This window comes from Schistocerca piceifrons, chromosome 4, assembly GCF_021461385.2.
Source record: "Schistocerca piceifrons isolate TAMUIC-IGC-003096 chromosome 4, iqSchPice1.1, whole genome shotgun sequence".
Classification (NCBI taxonomy): Eukaryota; Metazoa; Arthropoda; class Insecta; order Orthoptera; family Acrididae; genus Schistocerca; species Schistocerca piceifrons.
Window position 1 is genome coordinate 471,310,922 of NC_060141.1, and position 19,456 is coordinate 471,330,377.

At 41.2% G+C, this 19,456-nt stretch overlaps 1 long non-coding RNA gene across 2 annotated transcripts in view; it reads left to right on the plus strand.

The window, feature by feature from the left end:
- The first annotated feature begins 3,011 nt into the window (after positions 1-3,011).
- Positions 3,012-19,456, plus strand: part of LOC124796321 — an 86,709-nt gene continuing 70,264 nt past the window's right edge. For both annotated transcript variants that reach the window (XR_007016746.1, XR_007016745.1), the window contains exons 1-3: positions 3,012-3,149; positions 12,133-12,313; positions 16,493-16,610. This is a non-coding gene — a long non-coding RNA (uncharacterized LOC124796321). The remainder of the gene's footprint in view (positions 3,150-12,132; positions 12,314-16,492; positions 16,611-19,456) is intronic.

The window sequence follows — 19,456 nt, forward strand, 5'->3', positions numbered from 1 at the left end:
AGATATGTTTAGTGTAAGGTGGAAACGCTGTGGTGGCGGAGAGTAGGGCAGCATCTGAAGGAGGGTGCTTGGATGTTCTCAAACATTAGTGTATACAAGACCTCATATATATTGATCACTATGATTTATTTGTGGCGGAATGTAATTACTAGATTTGCAAAATCTAAGTGTGTGATTCTCAAATATTAAAAATACGTTTTATTATGAAGAAGAATCACTGTGAGTGTTACGAGCGATATATTTGACTTTGGCTAACCCTCCTTGCAACAGCGTCTCTGATTTAAATTGGAACTGACGAGAAGTAGAAGGTACTATAGCCACTAAATTCGACATCTCATGATGGAACAGAGCGAGCTGAGTTCCACGGTTCACTAATTCGGCATTAGACAATAGGAACACAGTATGTTGAGGAGGGATGAAAACCTCAGTTTGCATATTTGGACATTTTGGTTCATGCAGGTGTTCACACAAACAGGAAGTATCCGTGAGAGAGAGAGACAGACAGATAGACAGGAAGTGGACAGACAGGAAGTGAGTCTAGAATTTCCTGGTCAATGGAATGCCACCACACTGTGGCTGCGAAAACAAAGGAAGATCCCTCAGATGGGTAGGCATGTGTGTTCCCTCGGACTTGTATCAGGGCACATGGCTCATGTCTGCTAACAGCTCAGCCCCCCCCCCCCCATAGTGGTTTCGCTGCGCATGATGTGATCTTGCATTTGGTGTAGTGGTGTAGTGTATATATATATATATATATATATATATATATATATATTCGCACTTCAGTACTGTTAGACAGAGTAACTCAAAAACAATACTATTTTGTGTCTATACTAATAACACTCTGCGTAATTTTAAGTTCAACTCAACCGTTCTTAAACCAGCTCATCAGGTTACTTTTATTATTTTCTTGCACCAGGCTATGAATTACGTGAAATTGTAAAATATCGTATGCAGGTCTTCCTCCAAAGGTCGACAGCTTTGCCGCACACCACAGACTGTTCATCATAGGTGTAGTTAAAATTCTGCACTGTATCGAAAATATGACGCTGCTTGTTTCACATTCATTTAATGAACAACAAAAAAGCACCGCCGTCTCCACCAGCATCGGCACTAGTATCGTCATCTCCGAAACAAGGAAGAACCTCAACATCACCGCATTCAGATCGTAAAATAATCGACTGTAAGCTAAACTTACGCAAAAAATGGCACAGTGCTTATATTAAACAATCATCTTTTGGTTACTTCTTCTTCTGTTGGTACAGATCAGCTAAGTGTCACTTTTAAGCCACTAACTTAGCTTGAGCTTTCTGCAGTACACCTTCTGTTCACATTCTTCCTCCCCCTCTTCCGCTGTCCATTTTCTTCCGAGAATTTTTGGAACAGATTTGGCTTGGATACTGTCCCATCTATTAATTTTTTCTGCATTTTCTTCTGTTTCCAGTTTCCTGCATATTGAAGCCAATCTGCACTTTGCTAAGCCAGTTATGTTTGCCTTTTAATTTTTCAGAATGCTGTACTTTCTTGTCAGTCTGCTACGACTCATTCTTTGTATATGACGACATAACATTAGTTTTTTTTCCTAATTTGTCTGTTTTTTTTACATGATTACGTTCTTCTATATTAATTCTTAATTTAAATGTTACTACTGTCGTTTTGCCCAGTCACCTCCACTAGGACATTGCCATGAGCAGCGGTGCAGGATTCCTGCATCTCCTTCCCCTACACTTATTCCCTGAGTATGGGACTATTTCTATACTGTCATTCTACTTCCTAATATCTACCCTACAATGTGTCTTTCCGTATCACTGATTTCTTTATTTCCTTTTATTGAACTTAAAATGAATGTTTCTGATGCTTAAGAACATTCTGGTCCATTAACTGTCTGTTAAAGATACATTTTTAGAGAACGATTTTCTATTACAAACATCTCATTTTTAGTGAAATACTACATCCAGTTTCAGTAATCTTGCCGAAATAGATCCTTTTTCCCCTCTTTTATGCTGAGTCACTTCTCCTAGCCACTTAATTTAACTCTTTAATTTTGTAATGTCTTCTAACTAAATTGTAATCCTATGGCTGAAGAGTGGAAACAGCTATTACCAGACCGCCCCTATATGAGAATGAAATAATAATAAAGAAAACAGGGCCATGGTAGCAATCATTCTTTCCACGCTCTCTATCTGAGAATACAGCAATAAAAAGAACTATATGTCATACCCTCCCGATAGTGTCCCGCAGAATATGCAGATGCAGTTCTAGAAATTACCCAGGTTTCATCTACCTTCGACTAGTGGATGTGTGAGACTGGACACTAGCCCTAATGGACAAGTATGATGTAATATATTGATCGTGGACTTGTCGCTTAATCATCCTACTTGTCTCGTGAACTGATTTAGAAAAAGTATAATGGAAAATCTAAACAAAACTGAGCGATCGACGTACGTAACCGTACCTAAACCGAATTCGAATCCGGTGTCGCAACCAGTGCTCTCACTGCTAAATACTTGTTGAAATCAAATTATCACCATTGCTTCGCATTAAGCAAGAGAGATTTTTGATATAATAACATAGCAGCGTCGTCAAAGGGAAACAGTTTGCTGGTAAACGAAAGATTCGAAGATGATTGCTCACTGTACACTGTGTTACGAAACTCGCAGATGTTACTGACAAGGCCGTACAGTTACACGTAAAAGGAAAAAATACGTTCATTAAATATCTGAAAGATATTTTCTTATTGCTCTTATTGGCGTGGATACTGTGTACTCAGAGACAACTATTTATTCTCTGCTAACACAAAAGTTTTCTGAGTATCATACCATCATACCGCGCCATATTGTAAAGAAAAGGTATGCTGGAGAAACCAACGTTTCGGCCGCGCTTACAGTGGCACTCTTCTGGTTCCTCCAGCATACTTTTTCATATTATGACGAGGTACGATACTCAGGAAACTTTTATGTTAAGTTACTACTCTGTCTGTAAAAACTTACGCAATTATATTTAACAAAAATCCTTTACTGTTTTCCAGAAACTTATCGAAGACCACAAGGCTACATATTTTCCAGGGAAGAAGAGAGATCTCATAGATGCATATTTGTATGAAATTGCAAAACCAGAAGATGCCCAAGAGGATAACACAACATTTACGGGTAAGTAATGTTTTGTAAATCCTCGTCGCCAGTTTTGGAAATGCCTCGTCGCTACTGCTGTGAAGGCCAAGTTGCCACTGCAGTTGCAGGCCGAGTCTGTAAGTTCGTTAAACGGCTTCTGGTGCAGTACACCGCAGAGACAATTTCTCCCTGCCAGTATTACACAGCTATGCCCCAGGGTCAGGTAACAGGATAGGAGAACGAAGGTTCTACAACACTCCAACAAATTAGTAACAAAGTCACACAGATGAGTTGAAAGGTTTACTTATCTTTGTGACTAGTTTAATATTGAAGTCTCCAACACTGCTTGTAATATAACACAAAAAGGCCCTAAATAGCTAAGTGCTAATGATCGTAGGTAAACTTCACAGTACATAGCTAATGCAATTAAAACAACTGTTTGTTCAGTTCCAAGAATTCAATAAACGAAGTTCCCTGTCTAAGTCAGCCCTGGACGATGATTTATAACCATGTGGGCGAGAACTGCTCTTCTATCTTCCAAGTAGGGCTCTGTACGTTGTCGTCCGGTCATTGGCGGATTGTACTCGGCCGGCAACTGACCAAGGCGAAGTCGATATCTTCATCCTCAGAGCCGCCCGTGGCTCTGGTGGAACTCGAGCAAGTGGTGAGTCTCTATGGCATTGGCACCAGCTCGCATTTTTGGGCCTGTGGTGCTTTTGCCCTGGCTGTGTCTTGTTCGGGTGACACATCATAATGCGCAATAAAATTTATCTCACACCTCTACTTAAAATATGGTTCATTAGGGGTGTTGGATGTTACACATCCCTGCCGGATTTTGCATCTGCTAATATAAGTGTCTTCAGAGTCTTTAAACAGTCTCCGAAGTTCTCTCCTCTATGCGGACATTGAAAATTACAATCATTATAATTTTCTAAAATGGCCATTATCACAGTTAGATGCAAACATTCCTTTATTAAGCGTGAATGATTCGTAACAGAAACATGTATAAGTTTTTCCAGGACGGCAAAAATATTATACCTAAAACTCTGTTTTCATCAAAAGGTTTGCTAAGGAACTCTTGAGGGTCAGGCGTCCTCCACTGGGCCTATGAATCATCCAGTATTAATCGCACGGAAAATGTCTGTGACCATTTGGAACAGTCTGTGTAACGTAGCAATCAGCCTCACTGCAGTTTGGTAGCTCTACGGAATTTTACATGTTTAGTAAGCTAAAACGCTTCTATATTCAAAGAATTTTTATTACGATGTTATTTCTTAGGGGTATAAGCTTATTTCGGCTCCGTAGCCATTATCAAGCTCAAAACATATGGAGTTGCTAGTGCATGTATCTGTATTTATTTGTAACTAATAACAGTTTTATGTATGTCTATCGCTGTCTGATACCTTGTACTGCTGCGTATCTAAGGTGTAGCGCAGACGAAATTACAGAGATGTAATTTCTCAGCACTGAAATTTGTTGCTGAACAGTATTCGTTAATATGTGTTTAATGTGCTTGGTAAGTTTCACAGCTTTATTTGACAACTATGTCACCTCTTTTGTGTGGTTACATAATTAGCTTGTTCAACTATGGAGTTATGTATGGTAGTAGTAAATCTTTGCTAATGTTTGTTGCTGTTGTCTTTGCCTGTTTTATCCGTTATCATGTTCTGTGATTTCAGTAAAGTTGTGAATATCGTTTTTATGTTTTTAGTCAGTTCGTTCGTTAAAAATTTTGTTGGGATATTTACGTGTGTTTATGTAGATTTATATTTATTCTAAAAGATTCATTACTGGCCTCTTCGGTGTTATGCGCAGCATTGTCTTCGCCTATCCGACCTGGTTTACATTGTAATTATTAAGAAAATTTATGTATAAGCGAAACAGGCAGAAATTTCAAAATTACATACCTAGAACATATCAGAAACAGTGACACAAACCTATCCACAGGCTTCAGCCACATGCGAACAGAAAACCACAGTGCAAACCAGATCGAAAATACGATGCAAATTCTGCACACAACAACAAAGGGCTCAAAAATGGATTATTTAGAAGAAATAGAAATCGATATACACACACACACACACACACACACACAAAATCACACAAAATTTCTACGAAAAAATCTAGTTATGACATAAAAATTATATTCACAACTTTACTGAAGCTATTGAACACGATAACGGATAAAATATTCCCAAAGAATTTACTACTACCACACATAACTCCGTAGATGGAAAAGCTAATTATGTAACCACATAAATACGTTGACTTAGTTGTCAAATCCAGCTGTTAAACTTACTAAAAATGTTAATTACGTCTTAACGAATATTGCTCAGCAACAAATTCCTGCTGAGACATTACATATCTACAATTTCGTCTGCCCTAAAACGACATAGTACAGAATGCTTTACTAATTCGTTTCGTTTTTCTCACGTTGAGCGAATAACTCTAGCGTTTTCTTCTCCCTTCTCGGTTTGTATAACATCTTTCACTAACTAGATAATCTTGTTAATTGACTGGTAATGAGTTTTATCATTCTTTTCTTGCAATGGTGCGTCACAGGGTACGAGCGGACCTCTGGCGCTTACGTTCCTCTAACTGTCTAACACCTTCTCGCCTATGTGGCATTCTGTAGGTAGCGCCAACAGAGGGCGCTGATTATTTGCTGCAGTATGCTTCTTCCGCTCTTTGTTTTTGTCATTTTTATATTATTCTGTGTACTCCGTAAGCTGGTTATTACTTACGCCTTTATATTTTCATCCATAATTCGCCACTAGAGTGTACCAGAATTATTATCGCTTAACTTTTTCCTTTTTAACAATCCAACTTTTGTCGTGTCTTAATTTATTGCATTTTGTTACTGTAATGACTTTTGCACGTGGTAAGCCTACTACAGACTTTACCGATTGTATTTTTCTTTTTACTCTACATCGTATAATTTCATTATTGAAGAATACGTGTACACGTACAGTAGCGACATCTGGCGAGCATGCGAGACAAACATTTTGCGGCTACTTAACGGCAGTTTGTTTTGCACTGCTGACGAGATGGCCATAGTATATACCGTAATTTATACATGTGTGGTGACGCTGGCACTGATTTTCTGTTTAGCATTTTACGATGCCACTATGGCTCCAGCATATTAGCACATGCTTTTTTTTATAAAACAGGTGTGCCTCGTCATATTTAAAGGGCATAATTTTCACATCTATTTCAGTAATACTCGACGGGACGTTTAATGCTAATCTCCTCCTTTCATCGACCTGCACGAACCGTCACCGTTCGTCGATCGGACTATAGTGACTTCAGATGGATATAACATACCCAAAGTGATTTGGTGACACTCTTTCTCGACGAATTTAGACTTAGTACTTTGTCCGCTGCGTTGTTTTGCAAAGCGGTGAAAAAGAGTTCTGCTATCCATAATAAAAGTAAATATTACAGCTGTTCTCAAGAAAGGGTCTAAAATTTGTTAAAAACCAAACAAATCATCTTAAACAACTGAGTCATTGTTACTAATGCAAACGACTACTTTTTTATACAGGATCAGTACATTTTGTAATTTAATTGACAAACAAGTTGAAACAATTTGTATGGATATTCTAATTTGTGTCAGTTCTGTGTGAATGTGTGGTCCTCAGCTTTCTGTGTTTGTAATATGTCAGTGGCTGAACGGCAGTGGAGTGATTCTCTAGAAGAAAGAGTCGAAAGGAAAGAAGCGAGTTATAACATGATACACTGGCCAGTCTCCTCACACTGGCCTGAGACGAATTAGCATAATGTGTGCTCTGATGTTGATCATACCTCGATCCTCGAGTCTTTAGTTTTGTGTTCGTCAACACATTTCGTCCGGAGACACAATGATTCATTATCAAAGCAGACACAGCGCTAAAATAGCAATAATAATGATTTTTAAAGAATTTTTAAGTGAGTTATCATTAATTGTGGAATTAGCTGATTTCAGGAGTAATTTATCACATTACATACTGCTGAGCTAAACCGCTCATATGAGACGGCATCACAATGCCAATACCAGATTTTTAATAATTACTTTTTTGAAAACTTCATTAAATACAGTCATGAAACCAATAGAAATGAACTTAGGAGGTACAGTTACATACAGCCAAATCTTGAATAGATAACGCTATATCTACTTAGTATCAAAATTAAGATGAACCAGAATATAAATTACAGCCAATAGCCCCTCGTGGGCTTACACATTCTCATTACATCTGGCCGAGGGAGCCTACCATGGCGGCTCAACCAGCCCCTCGCAAAACCACTACAATCCGAAGTTACGTTTAACATTGACCACTACTACAACAGATTAATCCACCGTCAGATACAGACAAATATCGTCTTAAACAACATTACAACCGAAGCTTTCAGCGATCACATGGATGCAGCTAGTGAACGGTGAAGGAGAAACGGAGATAGATAGTGCAGATGCAATTATATTATTTTGCAATGTTGTAGCTCCTCCATTGAGAACGGACTGAACGTTTATCACGGCAGAACGTTATACACTCAAGCACCAAAGAATCTGGTAATGGTATGCGTATTCAAATACGGAGATTTGTAAACAGGCAGAATAATGGCGCTGAGGTCGGCAACGCCTATATAAGACAAGTGTCTGGTGCAGTTGCTAGATTGGTTACTGCTGCTACAGTGGCAGGTTATCAAGATTTAAGTTAGTTTGGACGTGGTGTTATAGTCGGCACACGAGCGATGGGACACAACATCTCCAAGGTAGCGATCAAGTGGGGATGTACGACCATTTCACGAGTGTACCGTGAATATCAGGAAACCGGTAAAACATCAAATCTCTCACATCACTGCGGCCGGAAAAAGGTCGTGCAAGAAAGGGATCAACGATGACTGAGTCATTCAACGTCACGGAAGACCAACCCTTCGGTAAATTGCTGCAGGTTTCACTGTTGGGCATAAACAAGTGCCAGCGTTCGAACCATTCAGCGAAACATCATCGATATGGGCTTTCGGAGCCGAAGGTCCACTCGTCTACCCTTGAAAACTGCACGAAACAAAGCTTTACTCCTTGCCTGGGCCCGTCAATACCGATACTGGATTGTTGAAGTCTGAAAACATGTTGCCTGGTCGGACGAGTCTCGTTTCAAATTGTATCGAGCGGATGGACGTGTACGGATATGGAGGCAACCTCATGAACCCATGGACTCTGCATGTCAGCAGGGGATTGTTCAAGTTAATTGAGACTGCAATGGCGTGAGGCGTACGCAGTTGGAGAGATAAGGGACCCCTGACACGTCTAGATACGACTCTGACAGGTGACACGTACGTAAGCATCCTGTCTGATCACATGGATCGATTCATATCCATTGTGCATTTCGACGGACTGCGGCAATTCCAGCAGGACAATGCGACATCCCACACGTCCAGAATTGCTATAGAGTGGCTCCAGGAACACTTTCGCTGGCCACCAGACTCTATAGACGTGAACATTATTGAGCATATATGGGATGCCTTGCAATGTGTTGTTCAGGAGAGATCTGCACCCCCTCGTAGTCTTACGGATTTATGGACAGCCCTGCAGGATTCATGGTGTCAGTTCCCGCCAGCACTACTTCAGACATTAGCTGAGTCAATGTCACGTCGTGTTGTGGCACGTCTGCCTGCTCGCGGGAGTCCTACAAGATAATTAGGTAGGTGTATCAGTTTCTTTGACTCTTCAGTGTAATTCAAAGGCAACAGTCACCTTGAGCCACACAACACGTCTTGGAATCTTCCGACAACCGAGGAAATATTCGCATTCGAGAACATATCACGTATTCAGCTTTTGCTCACCATAAGTTTGTTCTCTGTACCGCAGATTCCGTATGAGCGACGAAGTTCTCTCGTGACAGGCCACCTTTCATAAACCTCTCACCCAGCGCCCTTTTGGCACACCAGAGAAATGCCCTATATCAATCGGCAAAAATAACCGAGCTTTAATATCTACTTATAAACTCTCACGACTCAAATACCTTTGGTTTTTCCTTTTTTTCTAAATTTCTCGCGAAAATCTCTTTAAAATCGACGATGGCCAAGAGGAAAATGGTGGCATGGAGAATAGTTAATGAAGAACAGTTAGAAGGCAAATTGCATCGAGGCAGACTGTACGCATTTGTCTCCTCACATTCAATTTGGTCTCTAGACGTCCATTATGGTCAGTAGTACCAACACCTCAGCAGCTAATGCACGATGAAGCTGGGCAAAGTAGAACTTGGAATTGAATGCGGATCAACGGCATCACGTTCTCTTCACCAATGACTGCAGGATTTTTCTTACACCTGATGGTCGTCGTCGAAGAGTGAGGAGGCGCGAAGGTACCAATGCGTGTAGTCCCAGGGATTAAGGGGTGGGGGGGGGGGTTGGGTCAGTTTTGTTTTGGACCGGTACCAGGTACAAATTTCGGACGCTTCTCGTCGCAATCGAGGGTAATTTGGAGGCTGTGTTGTATCGAGACAGACCCACAGTTTCGTTTTACACGACGGCAGTGCGCCGCTATACAGCACCCATCTCATAAACCCAGCTCTTTGGGAGCAGGAATCAACTGAATGGAATGGTCTGCGGCATACCAAACTTCATGACTTCATGCGTGCATCGTGTGCGGCCCAGCTTGTCACTCGGCTTTGTTCAGCGCTTCTCGCAAGTACCCGGAACAGCGCGACATTTCATTTAACATTGCGCGGCGGCATTTTGCGTTCGGCACAAATATTCGAGTTCGGCAGAATGGTAGTATCAGCGCTGTTTACCGTTCGCTTTTTGTTTGTGGTGTGAAGGACGTTCACAGGTCCAGTGCCTATTTGCACAAAGAGGAGCAGTCTAGCGATCTATCGTCACAATCCTTTCAAATGAATGGGAATGACAGAAGAAATGGATGAGAATTCTCAATTCGCATAAGCGACGGGTACTGCTTATTTGCTACGAAACGACATTACAGTAACACGCAGAGAGATTTTAATCTTTTAGAGGACAATGAAAGAGCAAAAGTTATTACGATCGACAAACGGGATTAAGTGTTCTGTACATCAAAAAGCACTTTGTGCTAAATGTGAATGCATACAGCATTTTCAGAAAGTGGTGATATGAACAGTAAAATTTCTGAAGTCACACCCATTATTCCATTATCAGTTGCCACAATTTTCAGTGGAAATGAACGAAGAGTGTGGGGACTTCATATATTACTGCAAACTGAGTTGGTTAAGTCAAGGGGCTTGCCTGGAACGATGTTTCGATTTAAATCTCGCTATTGCTCAATTTATGAAAACCTGCCAGGTAAGCAAAGAGCGCTAATACGATGCTTCCTGGCCTCAGGTAGGCGCGCCAGCCCCGGATCGAATCCGCCCCGACGAGGGCAGGTGTGCCAGCCATCCTGGATATGGTTTTTAGGGGTTTTCCACATCCTACTAGGTGAATACCGGGCTGGTCCCCAAGTCCTGCTTCAGTTCCACGACTCGCAGACGTCTGAAACACGTCCACACTATTTCACGATTTACCCTAGGAGCAGACAGCTGGGGTACACTGATTCTGTCGCAGGGAGTAAAGGGTGGTGACAGGAAGGGCATCTGGCCACCCCTTCTAATTAACCATGTCAAATCCGATTGTAACAGTGCCGACCCTGCGGAAACTGCGGGACCAAGGATCAAGCGGAAGAAGATTGCTCAATTTATGAAGGAAAAAGGAGCGCAGGAACGAAAATTAGAACATCCGCAATGGATTGCAGACCTCGCATTTTAAATGGAGTTAACTGCACACTGGCCACAGTAAGACATTGCAAGAAAACTTCTTTCTGATTTGATTAGGATGCATTTAAAAAGAAAATCGCATTGTAGAAGTTACTCATCCTGACAAAGACAATCAAATTCCATAAACTAAATGGCGTTAAAGAAAGCGCGTGGTCTGACGAACTCGCTGTGGCTCCATCGAGCTTTTGACGACACTGTCAACCTTACAACTGTTTTCGGCGTGTTTTAGAGACCATTTGCCGTTTCACTTGGAAGAGCCCCTATGCATATGCAGATGTAACTGACTAAACTGAAAGGTAATTCTACTCTTAATTGCAAATCTTTTTACGTCAAAACTGGGTCCAGGACATCTAAATTGCTTTTCTCAGGTAGGTTTTCCGAGACTTCATAATGAAGTTGCAAAAGCATTGCAGTATTTCGATCGACATATTTGTGTGTAAGAGCTATTTTCGACACTAAACAAAGTCACGGTTACGTGGCAAACTGACTGTGAAAATCTGTGAAATTGTCTGCTTTTGTCCATATGCAGCCTGTTTCTACCAGATAAAAATTATATTACATCTTCAGAGCGCCAAAAATAATTAATTTACACTGGAAACTTGTTTTGTTTGTGATTTGTGTTGTTGACAAATATGAAACATAAGGCCACGTCATATGCAGCACGACTGTACTGCCTTTTCAATGCGGCGCGGTTACTGTTTTCTCCTCTTTCCTGTCCTCCGGCACGGCGCAGCGGCGGGGGTACCGTGACGTGAGGCTGAGCGCTTTGGCACTCGGACTCGGGCATTGCCTACGAGCTGATATCTTGGCCACACCTGTTCTACGGTATTTGATGACACGAATCCGACTGAGCATGCTTGGAACAAGTTGAAACTATCAGTGCATAGTCGTGGGAATCTTACTCGGGATGCTGCCATCGGAAACTGAAATAGGCTTCAGCTGCAACTAACGTGCACAATGAGCCAAAGTGGATCAAACCATGTTGCTATGTGTGGTGAACAGCAACATGTTATTGAATGTTAGCCTGATGCAGATTTTGATTTCACATACGTGCTATTTCCAAGGGATTGCCTGTACTTTTGTTACTAATTTGTTTTTATTGTGTTATTTTCATATTGCCTGGTCTTTCAATCACTGCTCCCCTTGAATCTAATTCCAAATGTTTTCACAGGTACACCAGTGCTACAAGACTTTTCTTGGGAATTTTAGTTAGATAATCTCTTCGCGACCAATTTGTTATGTTGTTCTTTATTTTCTAGAGGATCAGCTTCTCATGGTGTTATACGACATGTTAGTTGCTGGCTTGGAAGAAACAAGCAGCGCTCTTCAATTTGCTTTTCTTATGATGTTACGGCATCCCGATGTCCAAGAACGAGTGCACAATGAGATAAAAGAAGCAGTTGGTACTGACAGACCTCCAACACTCGAAGACAAAGACAGGTACTTGGATAAACTTTTTACCGTTAAACGTATAGCAGAAAACTGATGAGACTTGAAATCTAGAATTTGCAATTTTGTGACATATCTAACCCACAAACCCTCATTTCGAGAAATGACTTGAGATTTACCATTATCTGTGTAGCATTGACTGTTTACAATATTAATTTTGAAACGTCGTCTCGCTTTTCAGTTCTCTACAGTTTCTTTGTTGTGTGCTTTGCTTTACCTGTACAGTTATTTATTTTTTTAAAAATACTCTCATACTCTTATAGCATCTCAGTTTTCTGTCATCTACCATCAGTACCACGACTGTCCTCTTCGTTTACTATTATACGAGTGACATTTCATAGGTTTTTTCAACTTCGGTAACAAGTTGAAGTCTGCTGGTCTCATGTCCCGGCTGTACGGGCCGCAGGGGGCATGCGGCAACAGTTCTCACCCGTTTTCGCACTGTTTTCGGGCAACAACATTGCCGATACGCGGGCGAGCATTGTCGTAAAGAATGAGTGGCTCGAGCAGCTGAGGTGTGGGTTTTGTGCATTTTTCTGCGTAGGTTTTGCATGAAGTTAGAATAATACACAGCTGCAACACTTGTTCCACATGGGATTCTATCTGTCATGATGAATCCTTGGTGATCATTACTTGCTTTGACTTTGAAGGTCTCTACTCGTTGGACTGTTATTTCAACTCCGGTTCAAAGTCTCTAGCCTGGGTTTCATCAATATGTACAATTCGACACCAGAATCCTTTACTTTCACGGACGAATCGTTGTCTGAGCATGGTTCCAACGTTTCTGCTTCTCTTCAGCAGTGAAACTGTGTGGGATCCATCTCGCAGGAATTTTTCTCTTCTTCAAATCTTTTGTCATCATACGAAATACTGATGTTGGGGGAATTGCCGTGGCTTCAGAGAGTTCCTCACAAATTGCACTGCAATCTCTTCCCTGAGCATCTGCCACAAGTTTCACAATCCATTCATCTGTTTGCGTTTCTGGCATTCCAGATCTTGGATTATCATCTATGCTCATACGACCACCACTAAAACGATTAACCCAACGTGAAATTGTACTACGGTCCGCTCTAAATACACCAAAAACTTCACTTAACGCACTTTGGATTTCTGTTGGGTTTTGGCCACGTAAAGTTTCTGTCTTGATGTACGACCCCTGATTGTCAACAGACACAGTACCCGAGGCCCCTGCAGGGTCTACTTCTGCCTCTTGGCAATTTTATGTTAAAGTGCAAAGCGAAAAAACAAAAGCACATGCTTCTTCCTCAAGCTCCCGGCTACATGTGGCGTAATTTTCACTGTTGTTACGTCAAACAATCCACAGTAATACCAACATGAGCATTACTTATGAAATGTCCCTAGTAATTACTGAATTCACAGTCTTCTTCCATACCCATATATTACAATGCCATACTTCTATTTTGATCATCTTCTGAAAGTGAAACAACTAGAATTCTTGTTTTTCTTCTTGATTCTTCAACTTACAGTCTTGGGTATCAGTAAAGCTGCTGACAACTATCTATACATCTAATTACAATATTTATTCGAGGAAGGACGGTTTGTAGTAGAAACTTAACCGTGTGTCAGAAAAGAACGACTAATACAGAAGATATACACTATCTTTAAAAAAATCACTATCATGAGGAATATTTCCTGATCTGAGTTACAATAGTAAAGCATGAAATTTTATATTAACACTGTACGATGGACCGGCACTCGAACCTGGTACGTTTGTCTTTCGCGAGTGAGTGCGCTGCCAACTTTCTATTTTTTCTTCTTCTTTATATGGGCCGCTCATCTCCTCTTTTAGCCCATAAATTCACTCTCCTTCTTTGCTTCAACGCTTCATCATTGTTTTATTGTTTCTTTATTTAATAATATAATGCTTGACAATATCTCCTTCTGTGAAACTAAAAGACCTACATTTCTTAAAACACAGTTGTAACTGCAAATCTTAAAAAGGATATTCTACTTGAAATTAAAATTCGTTTCGTATGAACAAATATATCCTGGCTTCTCTGCAGTTGCGGGTTGCTGTACAGCGAGGAAATGATAAAAGTGAAATTCATCTGTGTAGAGAACTGCACAAACTTATAAAAACTTCTTCTTGAAGGTGGAGATTTTGTATTCCGTGAAACGCAACTTGCTATATGAAAATTAAATAGTTTCTTCCAAAGCGGAAAGGTTCTGCTCAACGAAAGAAAGATCGTGTTCACTACCTAAGGAACCGACGTTTCTTAATTTTTTTATTTTTTATTTTATGTAGACGAAACCTGTGTTCAGTCGCATGGGTCAGTAAGGCAGTTCAGGGCTCAGAAATCGGGGAAAATTATGTTTGTATTTCGTGCAATGTAGCAGTTTGTGTGCTCCACTGTGAGGTAATAGCACTACCTTCTTCTTCTTCTCATGTCTTCAGCCATCAGGTTGGTTAGCAGCAGTTTTCCATGCATTTCTGTCTTCGGCCTTCCCCTTGAGGGCTGCATAGATGGTGCAGCTGGTATCCTCAAGATCTGGTTGATGTATTCTAGTCCCGGTCTGCTTCTTGTATTTTTCCCTTCTATTGTCTCTTCAATGATACTTTTATGATACCATCATGTCTCAACAGATGGCCGACCCATGTGTTCCTTCTGGGCCTGATGAACTTCAAAAGACAAGGCTTGGTTTCCTCCGCTCCGTGGAGCCCCTGTTCGTTTGATGTTTTGTCTACGCAGGAAATCTTGAGCATTCTACAGTACCACCACATCTCGAAGGCTTTTATTTTATGTTTTTCTGTGCTTATCATGTGTCCGTGTTACACTTCCGTACATAAGCACACTCCAAACAAACGTCTTTATGAGATTTTTCCTGAGATGTTCGTCTATCCTGCTGGATGTGAAAAGGTTTCTTCTCTTGTTAAAAGCAGCATTTGGCTGGGGGATTAGACCTTCCGTCTGATTTAGTTTCACTCCCTCTCTGTTCCACCATGTTTTCTTTTTATTCTTGTCCAGTTCTAAAGTTTTCTCTGCTGTTTTAGTAATTTGTACATGGAGTTCTTGCCAATCACCTTTTTTGTTGTCTCAATTTCGTCTCTAAATTTTTCTATATTTTGCTTCGTAATATTAACTGTAGTGAAGTTGTATCTGATTATATTCTTGGCTGTACTTTTTTTATATGGGAAAAATCGGATTTTGATCTTAGAGTGATAATGATCTGAATTAAATTCCCCAGTTCTGATTACTTTAATATTCATGATTTCCATGATATTCCTTTAGATATGGCTATGTGATCCAGTTGAAATTCTCTTAGGTTGGAGCTGGAGATGTTCAAGTTTTGGCTATTCTGGACAGGTTGCAAAAATGTGTCGAGATAAGTTTTAACTGTAACATTTTACACATACTAATCAGTTTTTCGCCATTACCGTTTGTTCTCAGGTGTGCTAGATATTCGCCGACAGCATTCTGAAATTTCTTTACTTTCCCAACTTGCACATTGAAGCCGCTGAGAATTATTTTAACATTTTTTTAGGTCTGTTGGAGATTTCAGATCCAAAAGACCCCAAAACTGATTTACTTTCTGAAAATTTCTTCTGTTATCATAATTAATAGGTGCATGACAATTTATAAAGATATAGCTTCTATTCTTGCACTTAATTGTTAATATGGACATTCATTCTGATTTCAACGTAAACTGTTATACTCCCTACAAACTTTACTGGTCCCTTATTTTATAACAGATTATCCTCACTGAGATGGAGCTATAGTTCCACTACACGTCATTTCTGTACCCATGCAACGATCGCAAATAGAAACTGTGATGTGATCTTCTTCGGAGAAGCAGTATCGAGAGCTGTGAATCGAATATTTCAGGCTCCGTTTTTTCATCTTTCGATTTGGCGATTTGGTGGCATGATCAATAAACATCTTAACAACACTTTATTCTTACGAGGAATAGCACTCAAATGGTTATACGACATGCGATATTTAGTCATCCTGAGTTAGAAATACTTTTATTTGCTTGTTTGAAAGTACTACTCTACCAATGCATTCTTTTTCAATAGTCTAGTTGAATATAACTGATAGATAAATAACTTAGGCATTGACCTTTATCACATGTTTTGATGCACCTCCCATAAAAATGAAGCCTGAGAATTCATAGCAGTAATATAATGGCAAAAACTTTCATTATTTTTAGGTTGGTTTACACCAGAGCTGCCCTAATGGAGTCACAGAGAATGTCTTACGTGTTACCAATACGTGGATTTCGGCGGGTTCTCGAAGACACCACGCTACACGGCTATAGACTCCCAGTGGTTTGTATATTTAATGTGTCACAACTACCAAAACCTACATCAGCCACTAATTACTTTGTCTTAATAACTATTGTCAAGCTCGATTTTTTATAAAAGCCGCCATTGATGATGATTCCCCTCCTCCCCTCCCCCTCCCGCTTGCCATACTTACCAACTTCGTTTCCAAAACTGTACTTCCTGATCACTCTGTTGTTGCATCTATGACTAACTGAAATCCAATATATTTCCATTTTACACTGTCAAGTTCCCCTGGGGTGCCCTGGTAACTGATCAAAAATGAAACTGTGTTTTTCTAACCAAATTACTATATTTACAGGACGGCACTGACCCGGATATCCACACCCCTAATAATTACTTTGCCGATAAAATACCACAGCGATGCCGATATCCGCATGTATATCTGGGAATATTTGCTCTAAAAATTAGTTTAAAGGACAGTATTAGTGCCATGATAGAACCCCACTATATTGTTGTTCTCTAGCGTGGGATGAGTTACTTGCTCTTTGTAAGCAGCTGGTAATGACATTGACTATTGTCATGTGATTGGAAGCTGCTGCGAACGGGTGTGTTGGAAGGAGTATCAGAACTCATGTACCAGAGATACCAATGATACCTCAGATTTTATCCTCTCCTGTGAATGGCGTCTTCTCTACGGAAAATATCGGATCTACTTGTCCATCTGATTGTGAGAGGCATGTCAGTGAACTCCTGTACAGGGGAGACTGGGGACCAGGGACAACTCAGAATGTTACATCAGTCCCCTTAAGCAACAAGTTCGAGGCACTGTCATCCATTGAAACAGAAACTAAGCCAGTAAGACTCACTTAATCTGTTGGGAAACCCTGTATCCTGAGTCAAAGGGAGGGAAACATAAAAGGGTAGAGCTCTAATAATCTTTGGCAGTTAAAAACATGTGACACATAATGCTACCACTTAGAGAACTACCAGCAAGAGATGTGAAATAACCTCATGTACGCTCAGTATAGCTACCTGTGGATGTTATTCGACATGCTGAAGAGTTATTTCGGCAGCTGGCAGTCGGCGTTCGTTGGTGGAAACGATGTCTGTCGTCTGGATTCTGATGTCTAACTTAGATCATTCCAGCAACCAGCAGAAAAGGCTAGAATACCAACTTTGTTCACAGACTTTCAGTGAATCTCACAATCTTCATCATTGTTCCCAGAACTGATAATGGCCATCGTGTTCTGAGTTGCATGGAAGGTTTAATCCAGTCCCTGTGAAGGTTCTGTGACAAGCTAGGCTGCTGCTTCTTAGACTTGCCCCGTACCGTTGAGAAATGTAGGGTCCCCCTAAGTGGTTTGGGTATCCTCTACACATCAGAGGCTGCTACCCAGGTAGATGAATGAGTGTACCTGAATATGTGTTGGATGCACATGAGTTCTTTTAGTGTAGCAGACTCTCCATTCAGTCTACATAATACACTGAAGCGCCAAAGAAACTGGTATAGGCATGCGTATTCAAATACAGAGACAGATAAAAAAGCAGACTATGTAGCTGTTGTCGGCAAAGCCTACATAAGATACGTGTATGGCGCAGTCGTTAAATCGGTTACTGCTGCTACAATGATAGGTTATCAACATTTAAGTGAGTTTGAACGTGGCATTATAGTCGGTGCACGAGCGATGGGACATAACATTTCCGAGGTAGATATGATGTGGGGATATTCCCCTATGACCATTTCACGAGTGTGCGGCGAATATCAATAATCCGATAAAACATCAAATCTCCGACATTGTTGCGTCCGGAAAAAGATTCTGCAAGGGCAGGTCGAACGACGACTGAAGAGAATCGTTCAACGTCACAGAAGTGCAACCCTTCTGCAAACTGCTGCAGGTGTCAATGCTGCGCCATCAACAAGTGTCAGCGTGTGAACCATTCAATGAAACATCATCGAGATGGGCTTTCGGAGCCGAAGGCCTACTCATGTACCGTTGATGCTGCACGAAACAAGGCTTTACGCCTCGCGTGGGCCCGTCAACACCGACATTGGACTGTTGATGACTGGAAATATGTTGCCTGGTCGGACGAGTCCGGTTTCAAATTCTATCAAGAAGATGCACGTGTACGGTTATGGAGACAACCTCATGAATCCATGGGCCCTGCAAGTCAGCAGGGACTGTTCAAGCTGGTGGAAGCTCTGTAATGGTGTTCGGCGTTTGCAGTTGGAGTGATATGGGACCCCTGATACGTCTAGTTACGACTCTGACAGGTGATACATACTTAAGCATCCCGTCTGATCACCTGCATCCATCCATGTCCATTGTGCAATTCGACGGACTTGGAAAATTCCAGCAGGACAATGCGACACCCCACACGTCCAGAATTGCTACAGAGTGGCTCCAGGAACACAATTCTGAGCTTAAACACGTCCGCTGGTGACCAGTCTTCCCAGACATGAACATTATTGATCATATCTGGGATTCCTTGCAATTTTCTGTTCAGGAGAGCTCTCCACGCCCTCGTACTCTTACGGATTTATGGACAGCCCTGCAGGATTCATGGTGTCACTTCCCTCCAGCACTACTTCAGACATTAGCCGAGTCCACGCCACGTCTTTTTGTGGCACTTCTGCGTGTTCGCGGGGGCCCTACACGATATTAGGCAGGTGTACCAGTTTCATTGATTCTGCAGTGTAAGAGCTGTAAGAGACCCAGAAGTATCAGCGTAAGATCAAGAGTAACGCTCCTCTCAAAAATGGCTCTGAGCACTAGCGACTTAACTTCTGAGGTCATCGGTCGCCTAGAACTTAGAACTAATTGAACCTAACTAACCTAAGGACATCACACATATCCATGCCCGAGGCAGGATTCGAACCTGCGACCGTA